Here is a 26,284-nt window from a genome sequence, read left to right on the forward strand (position 1 = left end):
TGTGTAACGGTCCTGTGTCTGAATGTGATCAGGTCATGTGGATGACTGTCATTAGAAGGTAATCATCCTTCTTCATCTCTGTCCCAGTGCGACTGTGTTCCAGATTTATCAAACCAACTTCCATTCTTCCTAGCTCCATAGGATAATGAACAAATGCCGTTAGTTTTGTTAAGAGAAAAATCTTCCAAGTTGCAAAATCATTTATTAGTTTCAAAAATTCTGGCTAACCTCAAGATCAGGGACACAACGTAATTCATCTGATGCAAGAGGACATCAGCAGTCTAAGAAAAATATGTTATAACTAACTTTTTGTTACAAAGCTCATCTACTTATAAATCAGGTTCCCAATGGCTATCTTCACATCTGTTTCACTGTCAGTCCAGGAGGACATTAAAACGAGTCACTGCTAACCATCTCCTGTTGATGGCAGGCAGAAATGGTGTACTTTCGCTCAGGACAGCTTCAAGCCATCTATGAAAGTTCTTAGGTTGAAAATGTATAGGAGACAAATCTTCTATACTTATTTCACTCACTAGGAGTACAGTTTCTGTCCACTAAAAATAGCAACATAATTTCAGGCCCCCCAGAAAACACAGCATCCCATCAATCTTTTAAGTACTGAATGATCAGTACCTAAGCATCAACAGCATTAGTACAAAAATGGGGACCCCACCAACAGTGTCAGGCGGGGGTCTTGATGTTTGGAGGACAAACTCTCCTCCGGAGTCGCAACACTTTTACAGATCCTCATGATCTGACTCGTGCCCTCCTTTCAAGCCTCATCACCCCCATCACTTTCTGTCTTGAATCCTATCTTCCACCCACACTGAACTACTCTTCATTCCCCTATCCCCCACCCTCTATGCCTTTTACATGCTTTTCCCTCTGCACCTGCAAAGGACTTCCTTCCCCACCCCCAAAATGAAATGGTCCACTCATCCAATTTCCATGTCTCATGTGTATAAAATCACTTACTCCTACACATCATTTATTACTCTTAGCTTCTCCACACCTCCCAAATTTAGCTAAAATATGCCTCACGTGTACTGCTTTACAAGCTTGTGTTTTAATTGCTTTGATCACATCTATGGTGCTTTTGTGAGGAAAAAAAAAGTCTATATTCCCCACTAGACTGTAAGCTCCATGAGGCAGGGGTTATATCAGTCCTATACATGGCAGTTACTCAACAAATATCTATTGAGTAAATGACTCAATTCACTATTTTATATTTAATAAGATAGGAATGAATTTATTTTAGATGTTTTCTTTTTTTAAGATAGCTGTCATTTTATTCAACCTTTTTGTTTTGACACTTTCAATTTTTAGAATTGTAAAAGATGCCAAGAGATACAAATATATAATCATGTTCATATTACTGCCATCTGGAATTGACAAATGTTAACAGTTTTATATATCCCAGTCTATTCAAGACTGCTTTCAAAGGGCCAAAACTCCAATGATTTTGTTATCAATCCTGAGTTAACTAGAGAGAGAGAAACAGAAACAATATTATTAAGCACTTATGTGCCAGTCACTGCCCTAGGTTTATATACATTGCATATTCAACCATCCTAAGTGAATATTATTATCCACACTTTATGGATGAAGACACTAAGACTTAGAAGATTAACTACTGACCAAGATAATACACCCAGTAAATGTTACTACCATGTTCCAACCAAGTTCTAACTAAATCCAAAATCCTTGGGGCTTTGTCCTTTATTGTCTAGATCCTCAAGTCCTGTCTATACCTGGAAGGCATTTGCACTTTTTGACCCAGGGAATGTATTTTCACATATGTTATTCATCCAATTCATTAAAAAAATGTCAATTAAGTGTCTACTATGGATTGTGTACTGTTATCTCATAAACTAGCAGAAAATTAAGGTAACCAGGCCACTGCTTTCACAAGAATTTTGGGTAATTCAGCTATGAATAAATTAAGTGGTGATATAATGCCAAGGAAGTTTCTCCACTGCAAAAGAAACATGCAACCATCTAGGCAAAGAGAAAATAGCATTAAAAGGCTGAACAGACTACCTTCCTGTCCCTGCCAAAGGTTAAGGATGACATATGACAAGCTATGCTCACATTAGATGGCCCCTGGAAATTTACCTTGGTCCTACAAGGACTGGAATGTTGTGGTTGTGGTGGGGAAAACCTTTGCAAGGTGACTAGATATTTAAGGGTCATATTTAAAAATCGCTGACCACTTTACTGTACCTGAAAGTAACACAACACTGCAAATCAACTATCCACCAATAAAAACTTTAAAAAATAATAAAATAAAAATTTGCTGTCACTTATGATTTCTACAGTGTCCTATATTTCTGTCTTAACAATTAAAAACATGAAACTTAGGGGTAAATAATTTGACTTAATATATCTTCTTGGCTCTCAGTTCAAATTCTTATGGCTGCTTAACAGTCAGCACGTGTGTGGCCCTGTAGTTCACACGAAAGAAAGTGAAAGTCACTCAGTTGTGTCTGATTGTTTGCAACCCCATGGACTGTAGCCCGCCAGGCTTCTCTGTCCACGGGAGTCTCCAGGAAAGAATACTGGAGTGGGTTGCCATCCCCTTCTCCAGGGGATCTTCCTGACCCAGGAATGGAACTTCGGTTTCCTGCATTTCAGGCAGAGTCTTTACTGTCTGAGCTAGCATAGGGTTCACTTAAGCCCCTGCACATTCTTTCTTGTGGTCCCTGCCTTTCAGAAAATGAATGACCCAGTGTTTCCTGCCCCAAAGGGACAGCCTGTCCCTGTGTGGATACTTTGTATCCAGGGTCTTGCTCCATTTCTTCCAGTAAGTCCAGGGGTGTTTGGCAATCACTGGCTTTGTAACTGTATTGTCAGCAGTTTTGATTTCTCTTAATAAATTATAAAACTTCTGGACTCCCAATCGAAATCTTGGCTCTTTCTTGCTTTCCCATATCTACTATCCTCCATGATTCCTTAAACATAACTTCACCTCCCACTTTGATAGAGCACAATTCCTCCATCACAGTGTTTCAAGTCTTTTTTTTGCCATTTTTAGCTTCCTTGATCAACATTTTTACTTTGAAACAATTCAGATTTGTCCTTGCACTGCATCCAACCTACTTAAAATGAATGTTTTGAGTCTGTAAGCACCATATGGCCATAAGGGTAACCAGGAGTGGGTGGAGAGGTTATTTTGCTTACTGAGGACTCTTTTCATCAGGCTACTTGCTTCCATTGTCACTGTACTTTTACTACACACATATGGCGTTGATTTCTCAGAAATCCAGTAAAATCCTAATGGTTCCCATTCTTGGCAAGTACAAGCCACAGAGTCAATCACATGGTTCTGGGCCTTGGGTCCATCCTTCCATGACAGCAGAGGAAACACCACTAACTGCCAGAAGTTCTGTCACTTGGGTGCTCTTCTCAGAGTAAGCACCAACAGGTGAGACAGTTGGTTTTCTGTCCGTTCCTTTGTTCATTCATTTATTCATTCAACAAATGTCTCAAGAGTGTAGTGAAATAACTCTGAATAAAACAGACATAGTTTCTCAGATTAGGAGCTCATAGTACACTGGAAAAGAATATAAAATAAATGATTGCCATATAATGTGATAAATGGACATGAAGGAAACACAGAGTACTTTTTAGAAAATTAAGAAAAAAAAATGACAAGGGCATATAACACAGACTATAGAGGTCAAGGGAAACTTCCAGAGTCTGAAGGATGAATAGGAGTTAGCTGGGCAAAGGGGAAGGAAGGGCACCCTAAACAGAGACTAGAACGTCATGTGCAAAGGCACTGGGGCCACCAATATCCCCTTATCAGAGTCCAAGTTTTTAAAGCATGCTAACCCTTTCCTTGGAGAAGGGAATGGCAACCCACTCCAGTATTCTTGCCTGGAGAACCCCATGGTCAGAGGAGCCTGGCGGTCTACAGTCCATGGGGTCACACAGAGTCAGACGTGATTTGGTGATTAAACAACGACAACCTTTTCCTACCAGCGACCTCCTGTAAATCTCTACCTTTCTGAAATTTTCTCCATCTATAAAGGTTCCAGGGGGGTTCCCTGGTGGTCCAGTGGTTAGGATTCTGCACTCTCACTGCAGAGGGCCCAGGTTCAACCCCTGCTTGGGGTTGAACTAAGATCCCACAATCCAGGCAGTGCAGCCCACCCCCACGCCCCACCCCCCCCAAAAAAAAAGATTACAAAAGATTATAATGTGTCTTGAGATTCCTAGACAAGGGTTTCTCACCAAGTAAAGCAGGTAAATTTCTCAAATGTCGGGTCACAGGAGAAGAATTTATAGTAAAAGTTTTCCACTATTTCCTCTCCTGGGCCCCTGAAAGAGGACAGGCCTTTGGACTAGCTACTCAGTGCTGTGCGAAGCAGTACAGCTTCTCCCCAGATAGCCTACATTTGTAATCCAAGGACAAATTTAAATAAATACCGTTTCTTCTTCATTTTGTGCCCTCGAAGGGGAGATAAGCCTAAAGGACAGAAGACAATTCTTTCCCTTTCATGGGCACTGTTTCAGTTTGTGAGCTCCTCTCCCCCAACCCCCTGCCTCTTTATTACTTCATGCCAAGCTTGTCCTGGCAATAATGGAGTTTTCAAGCGAATAAAAAAGGACCCTGAGGTTTACAGTGAGCACATTTTGGAAAACAACGAGCTGAAATAGAACTGCTTCGCACACTTTTTCTTGGGATCTTAGACTCACATGAACACAAGCCCCATGAAGGAATGGTTTCCAAGCCCTCAAGAAACTGGTCTTTTTCTTTCTTCCTCCTTCCCTCCCTCTTTTTTTTCCTCCCTCCCTCCCTTCCTAAATTCACCTGGAGTTTTCTTTACTCTCTGTAGTAAGGTACAAAGAAATGTTCACATCTAACATGGCGAAGGCAGGGTTTGTTCTAGGACTGGGAGCCAAAGGCCTGTGGAGGCTCAGTCGTGTCAGACTCTGCGACCCCATGGGCTGCAGCCCACCCAGGCTCTTCTGTCCCTGGGATTTCCCAGGCAAGAACACTGCAATGGGTTGCCATTTCCTCCTCCAAGGGATCTTCCTGACCCAGGGATTGAACCTGCATCTCCTGCCTTGGCAGGCGGATTCTTTACCACTAGCGCCACCTGGGAAGCCCGGAGCCAAAGAGAACAGGCTAAAGTGGTTGCAAATGTCTAACAGAGTTTTACTGGAGAAAGCTCTCTACCTATCACTTTTATCCTCCTAAAAGGCCCTGGCCTTTCCCCCTGCAAATGGTCACCTGACCCAAGTCAGCAGGTAGGATAACAGAAGGTTGAGAACCCAGCCCGCCCACACCTTTCCAGGAAGACGTCCCTGAGGAGCACACTGCCAACTGCCGTCGCCCCTCCCACACTCTCGGGGCTGAGAAGGAGGAGCTGAGTGGGTCTGAAATACCCTTATCTGGACGCTGCCCAGAATCATTTGCATATATCAACACAGTGCTGTTTAGTTGAGGTTGATTATTTTCCTCCTGGGAAAATCACCCACAGGAACCTCAGTGGGGGCAGTCTCATTGGAGTCAGGCAGCTGTGTCTACCAGTTCAAATCCCCTAGTTGTTTAAAAAAAATACTGAAGGAATCCTGGAGTATGGGCCTTCCAGAACGTGGGAGCAATCCTGAATTCAGATGGCAGAGGTCAAAAAGTGACTGCTGTAAAACTGGCAGGCTGATAGGGTGTGACATTTTATACTCCTCTGTCCTTCACTGATTCATTCAATAATAAGAAAAGTCTACATCTATTGCTTATTATGTACGAGGCACTGTTCTAAGCTCTTTGCATGCACCTTGCTCTGGCAACAAGAGCCAAGGGTTAAAAATAAGAAGATACAAGGTGGGAAGATTGGAGCTGAAGAGACTTCCCCAGTGGTAGGTCTGTGTTCCGTGGTGATAGCAGACTGTTTGGTGAACAGCATCTCAAGGGCGGAGGGAAACTTTGAGGTGATTCTGGTGGGCTTACTGTCCAAGGACACAACAACAATTCAGGGAATGGGTGAAAATACCCAGGTTCCAAACAATCAGACTGTTTACACAGTTGGGCCCCTATCAATGGCTTGGAATATGTGGAGCAGAATTCAGTTATGCAGGGAAAAAAAGAGCTAGGACAAACTTAGCAGAGGTTTAGGGCTTCACTCAAACGGAATGGAATTAAGGGCAGGGTGCAGTCTCCATGAGATGTTGTGATACTATGTGGGAAAACTGAGATGGAAACCCAGCCACACACACTGGGAAAAACATTTCGAGGAATAAAATAAAGTTATGACTCGATGGGCACGTTGTTGCTTATTCCCATGAGATACTGCCGAGCCAGGCAGAGAGCAAGCCTGGAACCATTTATTACACTGAAGATGCCGACCTGACCAGAATGAGATGAAGTCTGAGAAGGGAAACCAAATGTAGAATCAGGGTGATGTACATAATTTTGGTAGACAGTTTCATGAGAAGATAAGGGTATAAATGAAGAGACACAAGCTTGAGTTTGAATCTTACTCTGCCACTTACCAGTTATGTATCTTTGAGCATGTGCCCTAACTTCTAATCTTCAAAATCCTTACGCAAAATATTCCTATGGGACTTCCCTGGTCCAGGGGTGAAGAATCCACCCGCCAGTGCAGGGGACACCGGTTCAATCCCGGGTCCGGGAAGATTCCATATGCCTCAGGGCAACTAAGCCCGTGCTCAGCAACGAGAGAAGCCACCACAGTGAGAAGCCCATACATACATGAGAGTGGACCCTGCTCACCGCAACCAGAGAAAGCCCAGGCACAGCAAGGAGACCCAGTGCAGCCAAAAAGAAAAGAATAATAAGTAAGTAAGCTCCTAGTTAAAAATATCCCTATGGTTGTGACAACTGAATATACTGCGGAATATAAAAGTGCCAAGGACAGTTCTGACACAGAGTAGGTGCTTCATAAATGATACTTTCTCTCCCTCCCTTATAGACTCCAGTTGAATATTATTAATATTTGGTTTTAATATTCCATTTCTCACTACTGATGATAATGTCTACCCTGTTGATCTCAGTAAAAATATTTCAAAGCATGTTTATATGTTAATAAGTTCCCAGGCAGGACACGTCTATCCCTTTGCCTCATATTAAAGTTTGCGGCAGAGAGAAAAAGAAAGTCATTCAGAATCACAAAGAAGAAGCCTAGCACTATCTTTGAACCACATTCTTTAAGGTCAGCAAAGAGCTGGCTCTTCAGAGAGGAATAAAATGCACACCCACTGCTTGTCCAAATAGTCATCCAGTTTCTCTCTCTCTCTCTTTTTTTTTTAATTCTCTCTCTTCCTGTCTCTCAGATGAGAATGATTTAATCTCCAAACTATGCATGATGACACATACTATTTCTTCCTCCAAGAATGTGATGTTACAATGTGAGGCCCCATTCCAGAACTGGATTGAGAGGGAGAGGTCATATGTCCAGTCTCCATACAGGCATTCACTAGTTGAATTTCACACAGAGAACATCTCTGTTTCACAGCCACAGAGAATATTGCTTATCTTGGCAGGCTCCTCACAAATGCAAGACACTGAGCCCAGATAAGCAGTGCGTGATGAATGAGTCAGTGCAATTGCAATCAGTAAAGACCCAAACAAACAAACAAAACCCCACCACTGACCACGACCCAACGGCCAATGAAATAAATCACCTTTGTACCAGAGATGGCAGTATTTTGGTTGCTGTTAACCTTTATAGAAACAACATGTTACTATGAAATCATGATCACATGGTCACATAATTGCTATGAAAATGATTCATCAATCAACCATCAGGTATTTATTTCAACTGTGTACAGCAGTATGTGAGTGCTTTAGGGTTTCTAAGTGAAGTCTAATTAAAACTAATGGAGATGGTCTATAAGACAGACAGCCTAGCTTGAAAGAGAGAATCACCATCATGAAAAAACAATACCCTCAAATAATTCCCAGTTGAGCACTGACTAGCCGAGTGTATACAGAGAAGAAGGAGATCAAAGTGCCCGAAAAAGGTTTTGAAGTGTTCCAGGCCATCCTTCACATGTCTGACAGAGCAGGATTTCTAGAAAACAAATCTGTGTCACTACCCCTGCCTAAAACCCTTTACTGACTGCCCAAGGCCCACAAGACAATTCCTGAATTTCTGAGTGAAGCGTATAAGTCTTTTCATTATTTGGTGCTTCTCAGCTTCATCTCTTGCCATTTCTCTTCTGCTGCAGACGCTCCCAACTGTAGGACGTTCTATTAATAATACTGCCCTTTACGCAATTTTCCCTCTTCTGGGAATATTTGCTCAGATTCCTCTTCTAAAATCCCTTATGTTGGGTTAACTTCTACTTTTCCTTTAAGAATGAACTCAAGCCTTACTTCTTCGCCGAGAAGTTTTCTTTCCCTGACACCCACACTTCCATGAGCATACTCACACCCATGGGGATTAATGTTCCCTGCTGTAGGCTCTGAAAATGCCTAGGGACGTATTTATTACATACAACACTCATCACACTGCATTGCAATTATTGATTGATTTAATGCCGTTCGCCCACCTAGTTCCCATTCTTTAGTATCAACTTTGCATGCATGCTCAGTCACTCAGTCGTGTCCAACTCTTTGCGACCCATGGACTGTAGACTGCCAGGCTCCTCTGTCCATGGAATTATCCAGGCAAGAATACTGGAGTGGGTTGCCATGCCCTCCTCCAGGGGATCTTCTCGACCCAGGGATCGAACCCAAGTCCCTTGTGTCTCCTGCAGTGGCAGCCAAGTTCTTTACCACTAGTGCCACCTGGGAAGCCCTGAAATATGCATAAGGATGATAAACTCCAAATTTAGGATAGTGATTACCTTTGGGGAAGGAGAAAAGCAAATAGAATTGGGTGCCAGGGCCAGGACTAGGGTGAGTAAGCAAGGCACCTAGCATGCAAAATACAAGGACAGATTAACTTCCAAGTTTGTGCAAGTGCAGGACATAAACGTGAGAGTGGGCACCTCCTTAAATTCTGTGCCCTCAGCACCTCCCTTTCTGATCCTAGTCTTGAGCCTATTAAGTGACACACACAGAGACTTCAAACAGCTTTCTGCAGAGTTTTACTGCTTTAAAAAACAAAAAACTAAACTCTGTTGTGCTAGTATTTCTATAGAAAGAATTTATAGTTTCTTCATCTGGATCTCACATATTTAAGACTATAGTTATTTTACTACTTTCTTGGATTGGGATCATGACGACATGCAGATATTAGAGATTTGGACACCCAACGCAAGTGCTGTGAGGCCTTGATATAATGACCGCTCGTGAAAGATTATTTTCCTTTTAACAGAATAACCAACAGAAACACATGTGACCAAGCTTGGAAGTGAGGCCCCCTCTCCCATTGTTTTGCATTTTGAGCAAAGAAATGTGAGAATGAGAGAGGAGAGACCAGTTTGGAAGTTATACCAGGGGTAGGGCTCTGACTAGTTTCTGCTGACTTGGTTCTTGTCCTATTTCCAAACATAGTTCTCCAAATTCCCATCAGTTCTGCGAACCTCCCAATATCCTCCAATAATTTGCCAGTTTCTTTAAATTAGAGTCAATTCCTATTGCTTGCAACCAAGGAGCCCTAACTAATACTTAATCTCACGCTGTCAAAGAATGAATTTATATAATTCCACATGTGTTAGTCAATCCTGAGGAATCAATTTTCTCACCACAATTTGATTTCCCATGTATGTTTGGTAGGAGTCTACAAGGACAAATGCCTACTTGCATGTTTTAAGTCCTATCTGTCAGGGCTACCTCCCTTGGCTGAATGAATCGCTGTGGAGTTATTAATGTCCAAGGAACATAGGCCTGACTTCTTATTCTCTAGCTGTGGTTGTGCCTATGGCCCCTGAATAAAAAATTGCCAAGCTGCACTAAGAATGAGCATCTCAAATCTAAGAAAACCCATCATTGCACCAACTGTGTCGCTTAGCGTTGTCTCACCTCCTCTGTCTTTAAAACTTCCCATATCCGAGCATGATCTTCCACCAGCCAGTGTCCTGTGCTTTCTACCTTGGTGGAAAGTTTGAGTTTAGACACCACATATGCAGGCTCTCCCAAGGGCTTCTCCTCCATCTTGAAAGAGCCGGGCAGGAGGCATTACGGATCTGTGTGGAAGAATAAAGTGGAATCCAGGTTAAAACATTACATAACAATGAGATGGCAGAGCAAATTATCATGCCTGATTCGCGGATAGTGAGACCATCAAAAATAGTATCATAATAGACACTAAATTTTATGGACACTTTTTATAGTTATTCATGATTGGCATTTTAATGCAGGCTTCTGGAGAAAGGGATGCATTTTGATAATGGACAAAGTGATAAAATTTTAAAGCAAAGTAAAAAGCATCCTTCGCCTGTTCTATCTGCTTGTCACTGTGCTCTGGTCCCTCAGTAGAAGACATGAAAATGGGTGGATGTAAGACACACCTGGGCTTCCCAGGTGGCTCAGTATCCACCTGCCAATGCAGGAGATAAGAGAGGAGGGTTCTAGCCCTGGGTCGGGAAGATCCCCTGAAAGAGGAAATGACAACCTACTTCAGTAATCTTGCTTGGAGAATCCCATGGACAAGGGGTCTGGTGGGCTACAGTCTATGGGGTCACAAAGAGTCAAACTGAGCACTCAAAACAAGCCTGAAAGATGTTTTCGCATTTCCATGCCATGCGGGGCATGTGGGAAAAGCACTGGCTCTGGGGTCAGGAGTTTTACTCTTTAAACATCTATTAAATACTTGTTTGTTCGAGTCTCCATGTGAGGCAGACACAAGTAATTCTGCAGTTTGGTTCTTAACCTTAAGAAGTTTGCTGTCTCCGGACAGAAAGGGTTGTAAACAAGTAATCACCACACAGTGTCTTACAGCACCGTGTGTGAAATGCCACAGTAATCATGCTTCTAAACTGCAGCAGAAGCCAAGAGGAAGGTTCTCTTTTCACATTTATTAGCTGTGTTAACTTCTTGAGCCTCAGTTTCATCAGCAGTCACTCTAGAGACAATATTTAAACATTGACACCAGTTCTATAAAGTCTATTTCCTTGACAGCTTTCCACCTGCCACTGGTTTGTTCAGAATCACATTATACCTGCCCAGCACCACACTGCCCTAAGAAATCTCCTTGCCTTTATTCACATTCCCGAGCCCATCCTTCTGAGAGTAATTGTTCTAAAAAGCAAGTCTGATAATGATGTTCCACCTACCAAAATCTTTTCCCAGAGATTAAAGTCCAAATTTTATAACACAGCATCCAAGACTTCTCTACCTTCTTCCTCCTACCATGCCCAGCAGCCTCCTCAACCACACTGTCTCTGTTGTTTAAACTGCTTAAAGGGACTTTCCCGGTGGCTCAGTGGTAAATAACCTGCTTTGCAATGCAGGGGACACAAGTTTGATCCTTGGTCCTGGAAGATTCCACATGCCACAGAGCAACTAAGGCCATGTGCCGCAACTGCTGAGCCTGTGGGTCACAATCAGGAAGATCCCACGTGAGACAATGAAGATCCTGCATGCTGCAACTAAGGCACAGCCAAGGAAATAAAGAGGTTGCAGGCGTCTGACTCTTTTACAACCGAAAAAGTTGACTTAAAGCTCAACATTCAGAAAACGAGGATCATGGCATCTAGTCCCATCACTTCATGGGAAATAGATGGGGAAACAGTGGAAATGTGTCAGACTTTATTTTGGGGGGCTCCAAAATCACTGCAAATGGTGACTGCAGCCATGAAATTAAAAGACACTTGCTCCTTGGAAGAAAAGTTATGACCAACCTAGATAGCATATTCAAATGCAGAGACATTACGTTGCCAACAAAGGTCCATCTAGTCAAGGCTATGGTTTTTCCAGTGGTCATGTATGGATGTGAGAGTTGGACTGTGAAGAAGGCTGAGTGCTGAAGAATTGATGCTTTTGAACTGTGGTGTTGGAGAAGACTCTTGAGAGTCCCTTGGACTGCAAGGAGATCTAACCAGTCCATTCTAAAGGAGATCAGTCCTGGGTGTTCTTTGGAAGAAATGATGCTAAAGCTGAAACTCCAGTACTTTGGCCACCTCCTGTGAAGAGTTGACTCATTGGAAAAAGACTCTGATGCTGGGAGGGATTGGGGGCAGGAGGAGAAGGGGACAACAGAGGATGAGATGGCTGGATGGCATCACCGACTCGATGGACGTGAGTTTGAGTGAACTCCGGGAGATGGTGATGGACAGGGAGGCCTGGTGTGCTGCGATTCATGGGGTCGCAAAGAGTCGGACACGACTGAGCGACTAAACTGAACTGGACTGTAGCCCGCCAACCACCTCTGTTTATGGAATTCTCCAAGCAGGAATACTGGTGTCAGTTGCCATCCTACTCCAGGGGAGCTTCCTGATCCAGGGACCAAACCCATGTCTTCTGCATTGGCAGGCGGATTCTTAACCACTGAGCCACCTGAGAAGCCCTGAATAAAGTGCTTATGGATCTCAAAAACATCCCGGATCTTTCAGCCTTTGTTTGTGTCACCTCCCCTCCACCCACTATGCCAAGAGAATAAAGACCCTTTCTCCTTTGTATCTCTCTGTATATGCTCTGGACAGAATCCTACCATGTCACTTACAGCACTTTAAATTATTTGCTTTCAATTCTATTTCTACGTTTTGGTCTTTTAAGCATCTAAACACTAGAGATGACGTCATGTACAGAGTAAGTACTAAATCTATGTTTGATGGATTTATTAATTCAGTAAATCATGAGAATCCAGTAAAATTAAGGCAGCATATCTAATATATTCAACTAACAGATTACGAGTCAAGTCACCTCTTCTCTTTAACTTCTGTTGACTTAGTGGGCTGTAAGCTCTTCATAAGAAAGAGTTAAATCTAACATTCATCCTGCACCCCTAGGCAGCAACTCTGCAAGCAGCAATTGCTCATTAGCTACCACAGAGTCATTTTCTCGGAAATGTCTTCAAGGAATTGAGCATGCCTGCAAAAACCAGGTCTTAAGCTCACATAACCTACTGCCCAAATAAAAGCAAATGAAAAATAGTACTGATGAAGCTATTTGCAGGGAAGGAACGGAGACACAGATGAGAACGAACCTGTGGACACAGTGGGGGAAGGAGAGAGTGGGACGAATCGAGAGAACAGCATTGACACACGATCATGTGTCAACTAGCTGGCTAGCGGGAAGCTCCTCTGCAGCACAGGGAGCCCAGCCTGTGCCCTGCCAGGACCTAGAAAGGTGGGATGGCAGAGATGACGGAGGCTGAAGGGGGAGGGGAGACATATATATAATTATGACTGATTCATAAATCAGCAGAAACCCACACAACATTGTAAAGCAATTATCCTCCAGTCAAAAACTGAATTTAAAATAAAAGCAAATGGAAATGGCATTGATAAGCTGGGCAGGGGTGATAGGTCGGAAGGTTCGAGAGAAGGGTCTTCTACAGCCAAGTTACTTTTCTGCCTCACATGCTCCATCTGTAAGCCATGGAGAGCAAGCAATATTCTGGCAGAGAGCAGTGATGAGGAACACTTAACTAAAACCATCGTGCAGTAATTAGAAGCATGCAGCACTCGATACACTCCCAATAGGAACCAGGAAACAGAACCTTGACAATTAACAAGCAAATTTCTTCTGAATGGACATAAATGATGCTGACACATACCTGCAAGGGAATAAACAAAGAAGATTCATGTGGGGTTTCAGTTCCAAAAAAAGGAAATGAAAATAAACAGGCAAAATGGAAACAGGCCAAATTAGTAGGAAGGAAATTCCATTGTTGTTATTGGAGATAATACTGTAAACAACAAATAATAAATCAGAACAAAGTGGAAAAACTACATCAGATGGTTTTGTGGCTGTACCATTTGTATATCATGGAAAGGTACCTGGATAAGCTAGACAGACTGCAGGATCTCAGGGGGCACAATGGAACATCTGGAGATGTAACATAGCCCAGTGACCCCAAGGCTCTCACCCTACTGTCTGCCCACAGCTGTTTTCTCATCCCCACAGTGTGGGTGAAAGTTGGCAAGTTTTCCGTATGGGAGACTGAACTGACTATTGCATACTGACTTCCTACAGACCGTCCCTTACCCTGTTTGGGAAGAAGCTGCAATTCTGAGTTTTAAACCATTCCAAGTTACTTGGGAACTGAGGATGGGTGCAGAGAAGCAGCCAGCTCTTATGAGGCTCTTCAAGCACTCTGAGATCCTCCACCCTCTCTGAGACGTGAGGTCTTTCCACCATGCTCAGTATATTTCCTCGCTCACACACACAAAACGACCATATGAATAACACAGATTGGCACTCTCATTGCCTCCCGGTCACTGTGCTAGGCATTTTTCAAATTACAGTATGTCCCCTACATACAAATCTTCAAGCTGTGAACTTGCAAAGATGCAAACCTGCATTCACATGTCCAATTGTCATGTGCGTGCATCCTCTGCAGGCATCTGTGCTTTTGTGTACTTTCCTGTACAAAGAATGTACTTTATAGAGAACAGTAGTACAGTAACTTTATTTTCAAGTCCAGAATGTCCAGAAGCAAGTGTAAAAGCCGTGGTGATGTAGCTGGTACTGTCTATACTTTTCAAGGTACCATACTATAAGATTAAAAATGTTTTCTTTACTTTTTGTGCTTGCTTTTTATATATTATTTGTGTGAAATGTATTATAAACCTATTACAGTACAATACTATATAGCTAATGTGTTAAATGTGTTAGTTGGTTACCTAGGCTAATCTTGTTGGACTTATAAACAAATTGAACTTAACGAATGCATTCTCAGAACAGAACTCGTTCACATGTTGGGGACTTACTGTATCTCAAATCCACACAATAATGCCTCAGGGTAAACATCACCATTTCACAGCAATGAAACATTTGACTCAGAGAGATTAAGTCACTGCTAGAAAGTTGTTCACGCACTCTCTCCTAGGTCAGTTCAGAAGGGCTTCAGCCCCTGGCCCCTACCCTTCACTGGTGGAATGAGACCTCATGCCCCTTCCCCATGGACTAGAGTTGAAGTGTCACTGTCTTAGGCAATTGGCACAACAGTGTTCCTTGAGAGGTGGTCACGTCTGATGAATCATGGCTAACAGTGGAATAGATAGAGGGAGGGCAACTATGAAAAAATAGACCATTCTGTCCCCTTTTTGAAGAAGGCAATGGCAACCCACTCCAGTACTCTTGCCTGGAAAATCCCATGAGTGGAGGAGCCTTGTGGGCTACAGTCCATGGGGTCGCTAAGAGTCGGATAAGACTGAGCAATTTCACTTTCGAGTTTCACTTTCATGCATTGGAGAAGGAAATGGCAAACCAGTCCAGTGTTCTTGCCTGGAGAATCCCAGGGACAGGGGAGCCTGTTGGGCTGCTGTCTATGGGGTTGCACAGAGTCCGACACGACTGAAGCGACTTAGCAGCAACAGCAGCAGCAGTCCCCTTTTTACTCCCATCTTAACTTCTGACTAGGGCAGGCTTTATAGGTATGACCTATACAGTCACACACAGCCTTTGCTCAGAATGACTCTAAGCTTGGTTGAATGCTCTGCTGCTGTTGTTCTGTCACTGAGCTGTGTCCAACTCTTTGCAGCCCCATGGACTGCAACACACCAGGATTCCCCATCTGTCCTTCACTATCTCCCAGAGTTTACTCATACTCATGTCCATTGATGTTATCTAACCATCTCATCCTCTGCTGCCCCCTTCTCTTGTCCTCAATTTTTCCTAGCATCAGGGTCTTTTCCAGTTAAGTCGACTCTTCGCATCAGGTGGCCAAAGTATTGGAGCTTTGGTTTCAGCATCAGTCCTTCTAATGAACATTCGGGATTGATTTCCTTTACAATTGACTAGTTTGATCTCCTTGCAGTCCAAGGGACTCTCAAGAATCTTGTCCAGCACCACAGTTGGAAAGCATCAGTTCTCTTCCCAGGTGGCACTAGTGGTAAACAATCTGCCTGCCAATGCGGGAGACACAAGAGACATGGGTTCAGTTCCTGAGTCAAGAAGATCCCTTGGAGTAGGAAATGGCAACCCACTCCAGTATTCTTGCCTGGAGAATCCCATGGACAGAGGAGCTTGGCGGTCTACAGTCCATGGGGTCACAAAGAGTAGGACATGACTGAGCACATAATCTTCCCTTTCAACCATCTTTATGGTCCAACTGTCACATCGGCACATTGACTACTGGGAAAACCATAGCTTTGACTATATGGACCTTTGTCAGCAGTGATATGTCTGCTTTTTAACAGGCTATCTAGGTTTGTCATAGCTCTCCATTCAAGGAGCAAACATCTTTTAATCTCATGGCTGCATTTACTGTCCGCATGATTTTGGAGACCAAGAATATAAAATCTTTCACTGCTTCCAATTTTCCCCCTTCTATTTGCCATGAAGTGATGGGACCAGACACCACGATCTTTTTTTTTTAACACTGAGTTTCAAGTAAGTGCTAGGGAACAAGTTTACTGAAATCTATATTTACTTTATTAATCCCTATGCTGGAGTTTGATAAATCAATCAGTACTTCATTATTTGACATCCTACTATGATAGTAAATAATGTATGAGATCTCTCTAAATCATTATCTTTTTCCTCCCACCTCTCCTCTTCACATATTTTTGGAAGGACAAAAAGTGTTTAATATTCAGCACCTTACTGGGATGGTGTGGTGTTTCTGGTCTTTACCTATTAGGGCCATGCTTTTCTTCTGCCCCTGCAGATTCCATCATTCATATCAATAATACAGTATTTCTGTTTTACTCCCTTTATACACTTAAACTCTGACTTCTCCCTGAAGAATTTTGATTTGTTAACTCAGCTCAAATTTCTTCTAATCTTGAAAAAGTGTGGCATTTGCCCTGTTCCAGTCTCTTCCACGATCACTTGTCTTTCTTCCATGTCTTTCCTCCTACCTTCTCTCATCCTTATTCCCCTTCCTAAAGAGCTGAGGTCCTGTTCAGATAAGACAAGTTTATCTTTATCTCCCACTGTTTACAACTCTTCCACCTAAAAAGTTTATCTATCAATAAGAGTCTGCCTCTTAGTTTTAATCAGAGATCTAGAATAGCATCATACAAACAGCACTGAAATTCCAGTCAGGAGATCTGGGTTCAAATCATGCAGCCACAGTAATTCTCTACATGAACCTTGACCAAAAATTTCACTCCTTAGCCTCAGTTTCCTCCTCTTTAAAATAAATAGATAGAGACTTCCCTCGTGGTCCAGTGGTTAAGAATCTGCTTTGCAATGCAGGGGACATGAGGTTGATCCCTGATCAGGAAACTAAGATCCTTAGAAACTAAGATCCTGACCCACGTGCTCTGGAGTCTGCGCGCCACAACTTCTGATGCTACGTGCCACAACTAGAGAGTGCATGCACAGCAAATGAAAGATCCCGCGTGATGCAACGGAAAACCGAGGCAGCCAAATAAAATAAAAATAAAGTGAATAGACAGACTACAAGGTTGCTGAGACTGCTTACAGCAAAACTAATATGCATTGAATTGCTTTTCCAGTACAGCTGAGCGATCTACACAAAACAGCGAAAAGTTGTGATTTCTGCAGGTCATTCACATGTTGTCACTATTCCCACATTAGGTATGCATTCGCTATTCAGAAGTCAAAAAGAGCGTGAAGAGCCCCCTGGCATTGACAGATAGAACATCTGAATCTTGACTACCTGGGAACAACCCCAAATTTTCAGTCATGTAGTCAACTCTAAGTTTACTGAGGCTTTGTAAAGCTGGTGTTTGGGGGTGCTCACCAATGCTTAGCACCCAAATCTAAGGATGGCTTGGTGGTAGATTTTTCTAATCATGATTGCTATTGAGGTATTTACCAATTGGGGGGATACAAGAAAGTATTAACATACAGCCTTCCCAATTGTGGGGGTGCATCACAGTGGTCTCACCAGCCTTATGCCATTTGAAAAGAGAGAAAGCAGCAGCTGTCTGGAATCAGGGATTTCTGTGGGGAATAGAGACTGGGGCACAGACAGACATCAGACGGAAAGGCCTCCAGGAAGCCCTGGCATAGGGAGAGCTCTCTAGGGCTGGGAAAGGGGGCATGTCAAAACATTTCATAGCAATCCTCAAAGTTATTTGTGTTTGAAGTGACAGTGTATGCCCATGTATTAGGAGATAAACAGATCTTCATTATCTCTTCCTTGGAATCTTAACAGCATTCTAGTCTGTATAAGGCAACTCACTTATATTCTGCATATTGCTTTCTTTTGCTTTCCTCAGTTTAATCTCCTGCTGTTGGTCTCCCCTGCTGGACTGCCAGTTCTTTGACAGCAAGACTGGACATAAATTTGTTATGCTGCTTCAACTTGTTTTTAAAAAAAAAGCTCAATCATATTAAAAAAAAAAAAGCTCATTTTCTTTTCTTTCCATAAAAAAAAAATTCACTGGAGTCCAAGATTACACATTAACCATTACGATGTATTTTGGGACAAATGTCAATCATTGGGCAACCATTTCCAAAGGAATTTTAATTATGGACCGTCTCACTGAATACTGGGCAAAGTTGCACAATCGTCTGTGGAGTCAGGAGTGACTTTCTCTGAAAGCAACTGTCTCTTGTTAAATGCAGAAAATTAAAGAAGTGCAAGGCCTTCCTTCTTCATTCAGACTGATATTTTTTTTAAAGGCTGGTTCAACTGCATTTCAGATTTTTTTGCACTTTTCCCCTCTCACTGATAGTATTTGGCAGAAGTTTTTAATAATAATTCAAAAAAAAAAAAAAAAAAAAGAAAGAAAACCCAGACCGAGTTTGTACTACCCTTATGAACTTCCCTTGAGAAATGCTGCTCTTTGCTCAGCAATTCCTGCTCAGCACGGAGAGAAAACACAAGGAAAGCAGCTGGGCTCCCTTCCTGGTCCCCATTCAGCACGGCCAGTCTGGAAACAAATCTGCAAAGACAGACGTGGGGGAGGGAGGGACACCTAGACAGAAGGGAGGTTCAGATCACAAAGAACCCTCCAGCATTCCAAGGGGGGGAGAGAGAGAAATCTAAGGGACTGAATTGTTTATGGCCTGCATTTTTATAACAATAAAAAGCTCAGCCATGATGTCGCCTGAAAGCTGAAAATGAGATAAAACTGTAAGTCACGTGACTGTCCCAGGCTCCATGTTTCACAGTTCTGTGGACTCCAGCTTCAACTGGCTGAATGAGGGCAAAATACAAAAACCATGAAGGGAGCATCACCCAGTTCAACAGTCCCGGGCTAATTTTTATCTTCAAGTTGAAGAAAGTTGAGCTGATTCATGTCAGAGCTATCTTTTAAGTCCCAACAATAACGACAACAGGGCTAACAAGCCCCCCCACCACCACTATCACACCGAAGTCAGCATTCACCCTGCCAGGCACTGGGTCTGCACTTTATCAGCATCAGCTCATCCTCAGACCAGACTCCGGAGAAGCTCAGATCGTGAGAGATGAAGGAACTAGTCTTGGAGTTTCTCTAAGCCGTCCTGACCCCAGAGCTGTATCCTCACCACTGCACTACGCTGCTCTGTTGGTGTTCAGTCGCTCTGTGGTGTCTGACTCTTGCAAGCCGGTGGTCTGCAACCAGCCAGGCTCCTCTGTTCCTGGGATATCCCAGGCAAGAATACTGGAGTGGATTGCCATTTCCTCCTCCAGGGGATCTTCCCGACCTAGGGATCAAACGTGGGTCTCCTGCCTTGGCAAGCGGATTCTTTACCACTAAGCTACCTGGGAACACCAACTACACTACTGCTGCCCCTTAATAGTCAATGCTCCACTCAGTCCATGGAATCCTCCAGGCCAGAATACTGGAGTGGGGAGCCTTTCCTTCTCCAGGGGATCTTCCCAACCCAGGGATCGAACACAGGTCTCCCATATTGCAGGTGGATTCTTTACCAGCTGAGCCACAAAGGAAGCCCATTTACAAAATAACACCATATAAATGCTGAAAAATCTGAAATCCCAGGAATCGCAGCTCTTGAAAAGATTCAGAACAGAGCTCTCACAGGAGGAATGTTAAATTTTGAAACGTTAGATTCAGGAAAGGAAATCCATGGAGTGTATCAGTTAATGCAAAAAATCATTTAACTTCCAAATAGATTGGCCTTTCCACATCTCAGGTTAAAGAGTGATCTGTTCCCAATCTTTACTTTACCAAAAACAGAAGTCTAATCTATTTAATTACAGTCACTTTCACTAGACCATAGGATAATGGCAGGTCCCGATGGAGGGAAATCTCTTTCAAGAAAACGCTTCTGGGAGAGGCATGTACAGTGAGTTGGCACTAGACCAATACTTATCTTCCTTCTCAATCTCTAAGCAGAAAGGCCACCATGAGTTTTACATATAACACGTATTCTTAATTACAAGTCTTCTTCCATTAGATCAGATAACCTTGCCCCACTCTGATTAGTTTCACAAAGCAATGATTAAATCCAGTTAGTCCTGCTGAATACCCCAGACACCAATTCGCTAGACTAAGTGCTAGACTTTATATTCAGAGTAGCATCTTCATTTCCATCTAACTATTTTCTTCCTTCCTTGATCTTGTCCCGTGAAATAGAAACAAACGCCCATAATGGGGCTAGGGCCAAATGAACAGGTTCAGTATTCATCCCAATGCTGCAACTGATGCTGAAACTGAAGCGCCAATACTTTGGCCACCTGATGTGAAGAGCTGACTTAATAGAAAAGATGCTGGAAAATATTGAAGGCAGGAGGAGAAGGGGACGACAGAGGATGTGATGGTTGGATGGCATCACCAACTCAACGGACATGAATTTGAGCAAACTCCAGGAGATGGTGAAGGACAGGGAGGCCTGGCGTGCTGCAGTCCATGGGGTCGCAAAGAGTCGGACACGACTGAGTGACTGAACAGCAACAACAAATATTCATCCAGCATGGGAGAGGGAAGGACCTGTGTACCCTGTGTTAGGATGACTTCTACCAGTGCCCACGTTTTTTACTTTCTTCTCAGCTTTCTTGGGCCTGCACCTGTGATGCAACATGCCCGACCTATCCTGCACTGGCAGATGGGCTCTTTGCCACTAGTGCCACCTGGGAAGCCCTCAGAGTCTCTTAGTGAACTTTTTTATAAAGACACTCCAACTTTTTTTATTTCTTCAGTTTTTATTTATTTATTTTTTTTGCTTTTCATATCAGTTATATAAGGGTGTGTCATAGAGGATGCATCCTGCATTCACATGTATCTTAGATGAGAATTTACCCTCCATAGTCCAAGAAGAATAGAACTCTCACATTATTTTGGAGTGAACCAAAAGATCTCAAGCCTAAATGAGGCCACTGAAAACCAAATTCCACTCTCAAATCTCAAACAGGTTTCCAAGACGTATTGGAAAACTGCTTCGCATAGCAACAGAGTCAGGAATGTTTTCGACTCGGTCTGGAGGGAGGATCTTGCTGGGATATATGAAATAGTTACTGAATTAGAACCTACTTTTTTCTTTAAGATTGCAAAGATTCCTAGCGGGGCCAAGCCTGGATTTCTCATTAGGCCTTCAGAAAGCAGCGGCCGTCCGTCACAGTCTTTCCAAAGGCTGCATCACGTGGCTTGTGTACATCTGCAGGGCTTCTGTGTTTGATCCTAGGTTATATTCTCACTAAGGTGAAGGGTTAGAGTTTTGACAGATGTGGCTGCAGTCTAATTGGCCCATTTTCTCTGCCCCTTTCCCACACACATACAGTTCGTGGTAGCAGAACTCGTGAAATGTCTCAACTTTGATACCAAGAAATGAGGGGTGGAAGGAATGCAGGTTTGAACACTCAGCTAGGTTTCAGTTTTAGTTTTGGAACTCCACCAAGGCATCTGTCTGAGGGGAAGAAGGATTATTTCATACTAGGTCACCATTTCATTCCAACTGGGTTGCAATTGTTTTTTTTTTAATCTGTCTTTTATTTTTTCCTGCTTCAGCTTTTTACAGGACTTTTCACTTTCTCCATTCTTTTCATTGCCACAGCTTGACCTCGGCATTTCCAATAAACCGAAGTGGAGACTGAATGAAAGTCCGACTCAGATTCAGACCTCTTAGTCCAAAGAGCAATTGTGCCAATATTCAATTTAGCATCCCTGACTTCTTAGCTAAGGGAGTCCATGGGCCAAACTGACTTAACTGCACTAGATGGCAAATGTCCAGGGACATGACAGTTAAGTTGCTTAAACCTCACCCCGCAAGATACAATGCACAGGAGGGATGGGGAAGTCCCTGACATTTTAATTATTTAGCCAACTCATTGTGCCAGGTGTGGGTGAGGCAGGGAGAAATAAAGGTAAATAAGCATGTGTCCTCTAAGCGGCTCCATGCTGAGCGTTCTTAATCTGAACCACTGGGAAGTTCACAATAATTTGAAGAGAAAGAGTTATATTTCAAAACAATAGGTTAAGCATTAGAAGATAGATACATAGAAGGGCATTACATTGAGAGCTCTGTGAGTCAAGTATGAATCCCCTATTCACTGAAGCTCAGAGAAGTGAAGTGAATCACCCAAGGTCAGAAAGCAGAATTTGAAAACAGATCTGTCTGATTGAGAGCAAAGCATCATTTTCCATACTATAATAACCTTTGGTCACGTGATGGGAAGAGCTGAATCATTGGGAAAAGACCCTGAAGCTGAGAAAGATTGAGGGCAGGAGGAGAAGGGGCGACAGGGTATGAGATGGTTGGATGGCATCACCAACTCAAGGCATATGAGTTTGAACAAACTCCCAGAGACAGTGAAGACCAGGGAAGCCTGGCATGCTGCAGTCCATGTGGTTGCAAAGAGCCGGACACCACTTAGCGACTGAACAATGGCCTATGACAATTTTCACAGAATTGTGGCCATGTTAATTGGCTTTGTAACGTTAATGTTCAAAGAGAAACACTAACTCTTTGCACTCAGGTAGAAGACAGGAAGCCAAGAGGGTTATCTGAAATGTGCGCTTCCTTATCTACAAAGCTGAGAGCCTGTTTCTTCCTACCACCCCTCATGTCCCACTCTGGCAGCTCCCCTCCAATCCCAGGTGCCTGTCACAACGTTCCCAGGCCTGCCCTTCCAGAGCTAAGTAAACAATTATTCCACTCTTTCTAAAAAATGGCAGAAAACAGAAGCCAAACACTGACGTTGTCAGTTCTCTCACTTCTTAGTCACATATGTACATTTTTGCTACAAAAGTATGGTGATCTGTAAGCCTAATTATTTTTTAAGACTTTCTTTACAACGACATATGGACCTTATTAGGGTACTCACTGATTTCTCTCTGCCTCTGCTCAGGAGGGTGATGGGTTTATGATTTATAGCTCAAGTGAATGCAGAGCTCAGGCTCATTGCTCCAATTCGATTATAACTGACAGTGACTCGGGATACCAGAGATTTTTAATGATTACTAACGTCATCGTGGGCTGAAAAATGACTTAAACGCTAGTGCAGCTTTAGTGGGCTTAGAGTCACAGCTTCTATACACCTACTTCATTTCTCCAGTTTAGTCTGCACACAAAGTGTGGGGTTTTATTTTTTATCCACTTGTGCGCCCTAAAAAGGAATTCCAGGCTAGTTGCTTTTGTAAGTACAACATCATCCAGGGAATGAAATATCATGAAATCAGGTCCAAGTATCAATAATTTTAAAGTCTTACCTGGGAAATAAGTACATTAAGTCACCTTAAGTGAAGTGAAGTCACTCAGTCGTGTCTGATTCTTTGCGACCCCGTGGACTGTAGCCTACCAGGCTTCTCGACTGTAGCCTACCAGGCTTCTCCATCCATGGGATTCTCCAGGCAAGAATACTGGAGTGGGTTACCATTTCCTTCTCCAGGGGATCTTCCCAACCCAGGGATCGAACCTGGGTCTCCTGCATTGGAGGCAGACGCTTTAACCTCTGAGCCACCAGGGAAGCCCAAGTCTATCAATAGGCTGCCTAGGTGAAGGCTGATTAAATCCCTCTCCCCTCTCTGTTTCCTTGCCACAGACCTCCAGAGCTGTTTAGGTTTACTCCAGTTCCTACTGGACCAATTAGTCAAAAATAAGTTCTTTATTCTTCAAATTAGAATCTGGCAACACTCGCCTTCCATGTGCAACAGACTGGTCTCACACAGACGAAAAAGGAACTTGAAATAGAAAGGCAGGACTTTCAATACCTTTGAGTAGCACTTTGGCAGTGACATTAGTCTTAAATGTAAGTGTCCCCAGTGCTTAGTTTGAGCTACTGAGCCAAATTCCCTCACTCTCCTTTTCTCCATCATCTTAGGGAGAAGAGGTAGTGAGGTGAGACGAAAAGTCCTCGCTTGGTCCTCTGCTGGGACAAACCAGGCAAGGACCATGCTCTAGGCCCAGTTTGGGACTTTTACCAGAACCTCTGTCTCTTGGTCTTATCCAGTTTTTAGGGAGGAAATGCTTTGTAACATAGCAAAAGTTTGTGTCAAAATAGTTAAATCTGCTTCATTTAGACTATGAGGAACTTCTAGGGCAATGCACTGCAGATGCAAAGAAAGTTTTACAAATATTGCTCAGAGTGGGTAATGACTTGCATACCTATTTCAGGAAAAAAAAAAAAAAACAGAAAGAAAGGGGGAGAAGAAAGGAAGGATCATAATCTTTCAAACAAGCCTGACAATGGCTCTTATACCCCAGTGGGTCTAAAATGAATTGCACACCCCTGACCTGGTACCCAAGACTGTAGATTACAACTTCAATTTACATGTTTATTTCATCTCATCTGTTATGTTTTATAATACACATAAATGTTAGAATAATGCTGCATGTATACAATTGATAAATAAATGTACTGGAGGACACTCCCCTTAAATTCAACCAAAACACTTTCAAAATAACTGCTTTCCATAAAAACAGCATCCACTGTTCATACTTCTTAACTCACTACAGAATCCTTCTCTTGCTCGTGGGTTTCCTGTATCCACTAATGGCAAGATACAAACTTCATTTAGGGGATACAAACAAACTTTAATACATCGTGGGAGTGGAAAATCTCAGAGAACTGCAAAGTAAGGCAGAAGGCAAGAAACTTTTACAGGATAAAGAATAAGAAACAAGGAAGAGACAAATAGAAAATATAGCCAGCCATGTTTGGGGTGAGAAAGCCCAGAGTGAGCTTGGTGTTTAGTGTCTGGGGACTCGATGACTGAATACAGTTATACTGCACCTCTGTTCAAGCAGAGCATTTACAAAGACGCAAAGTTATCTAACGTTTGGTTTGATGACATGGCACCCCAGGCAGGAGAGACTCCATCTTGGGTCTAGAGATTTATTTCAACACCATCCATCCAGACACCCAAGCTAGCAATCTCAGACTCATCCTCAACTGGTCCCTGTCACTAAGCTCCTTCTTCAAGGAGTCACCAAGTCCTACCAACTATTTCTTTAAAGACACCTCAGACCAGAACCGTCTATGCGCCAGCCACCACCCTGAAACATACTTTCACAATCTCTTGGCTGAATGACTGCAATAACCAAGTTGCTAGACTCTCTGCCCTTAAGTCTTGCTAGTCATCCTCCATACCATCACCAGACTAGCCTTCCTAATGAGATCACTGGCCTTCTTAGGAACCTGCAATAAGAATGCACCATTACAACATAGAGTTCAAGGTCCTTAACACCGTACATCATGGTCCAACTGTACCCTGACCTACAAGTTATATATTCCCCTCTGCCCTGCTCCAAGTCCCCAACTCTCTCACATGGCTGGACTTCTCACATTCTCCAACAGTGCTTTCATGCTTTTGTGTATGGACAACTCCTGCCCAAAATACTCTTCTTCCCCTCACCTTTTCTTTGTCTCTGTTAGAGCAGCTTAGGCTACACCCTCCCTAATACAACACCAATCACCTACAGGAGCGTATACATGCCTGATACTATAATTATCACACCCGATATGCACCATCACCTCATGGCCCCCTACTTTGATTCTCACTTATTTGCATGTTTTCATTATTTTATTTAAATTTCATTGGCATATAATTGATTTATAATGTTGTTTATTTTTTGCTGTACAGCAGGTGACTCGGTAATACATATAGTTATTCATTTTCATACTCTTTTGCATACGGCCTATCCCAGGATACTGTGTACAGTCCCCTGTGCTATGCAGTAGAACCTTGCTGTTTATCCATCTTATACGTGATTGTTTGCATCTGCTAATCCCAAACTCCCAGTCCTCCTCTCCCCCCTCTCCCTTGGCAACCACAAGTCTGTTCTCTATATCTGTAAGTCTGTTTTTGTTATTACCTTTTAAATTTGTTTTTAATTGGAGGATAGTTGATTTGCTGTGTGGGTTTCTGCTGTATAACTATGTGAATGAGCCATAATGGAAGG

The 26,284-nt window shown here is 42.9% G+C and overlaps 2 non-coding genes across 2 annotated transcripts; one reads left to right on the forward strand and one right to left on the reverse strand.

Annotated features, from left to right (window-relative positions):
• The first annotated feature begins 4,046 nt into the window (after positions 1–4,046).
• On the forward strand, positions 4,047–4,122 carry TRNAE-CUC (transfer RNA glutamic acid (anticodon CUC)). The gene has a single exon. It is a non-coding gene; the product is annotated as a tRNA-Glu (tRNA).
• Positions 4,123–23,777: 19,655 nt separating this feature from the next.
• On the reverse strand, positions 23,778–23,849 carry TRNAW-CCA (transfer RNA tryptophan (anticodon CCA)). The gene has a single exon. It is a non-coding gene; the product is annotated as a tRNA-Trp (tRNA).
• Positions 23,850–26,284: the final 2,435 nt, after the last annotated feature.

The sequence above is a fragment of the Bos mutus genome, chromosome 16 (genome assembly GCF_027580195.1).
Source record: "Bos mutus isolate GX-2022 chromosome 16, NWIPB_WYAK_1.1, whole genome shotgun sequence".
NCBI classification, from domain to species: Eukaryota; Metazoa; Chordata; class Mammalia; order Artiodactyla; family Bovidae; genus Bos; species Bos mutus.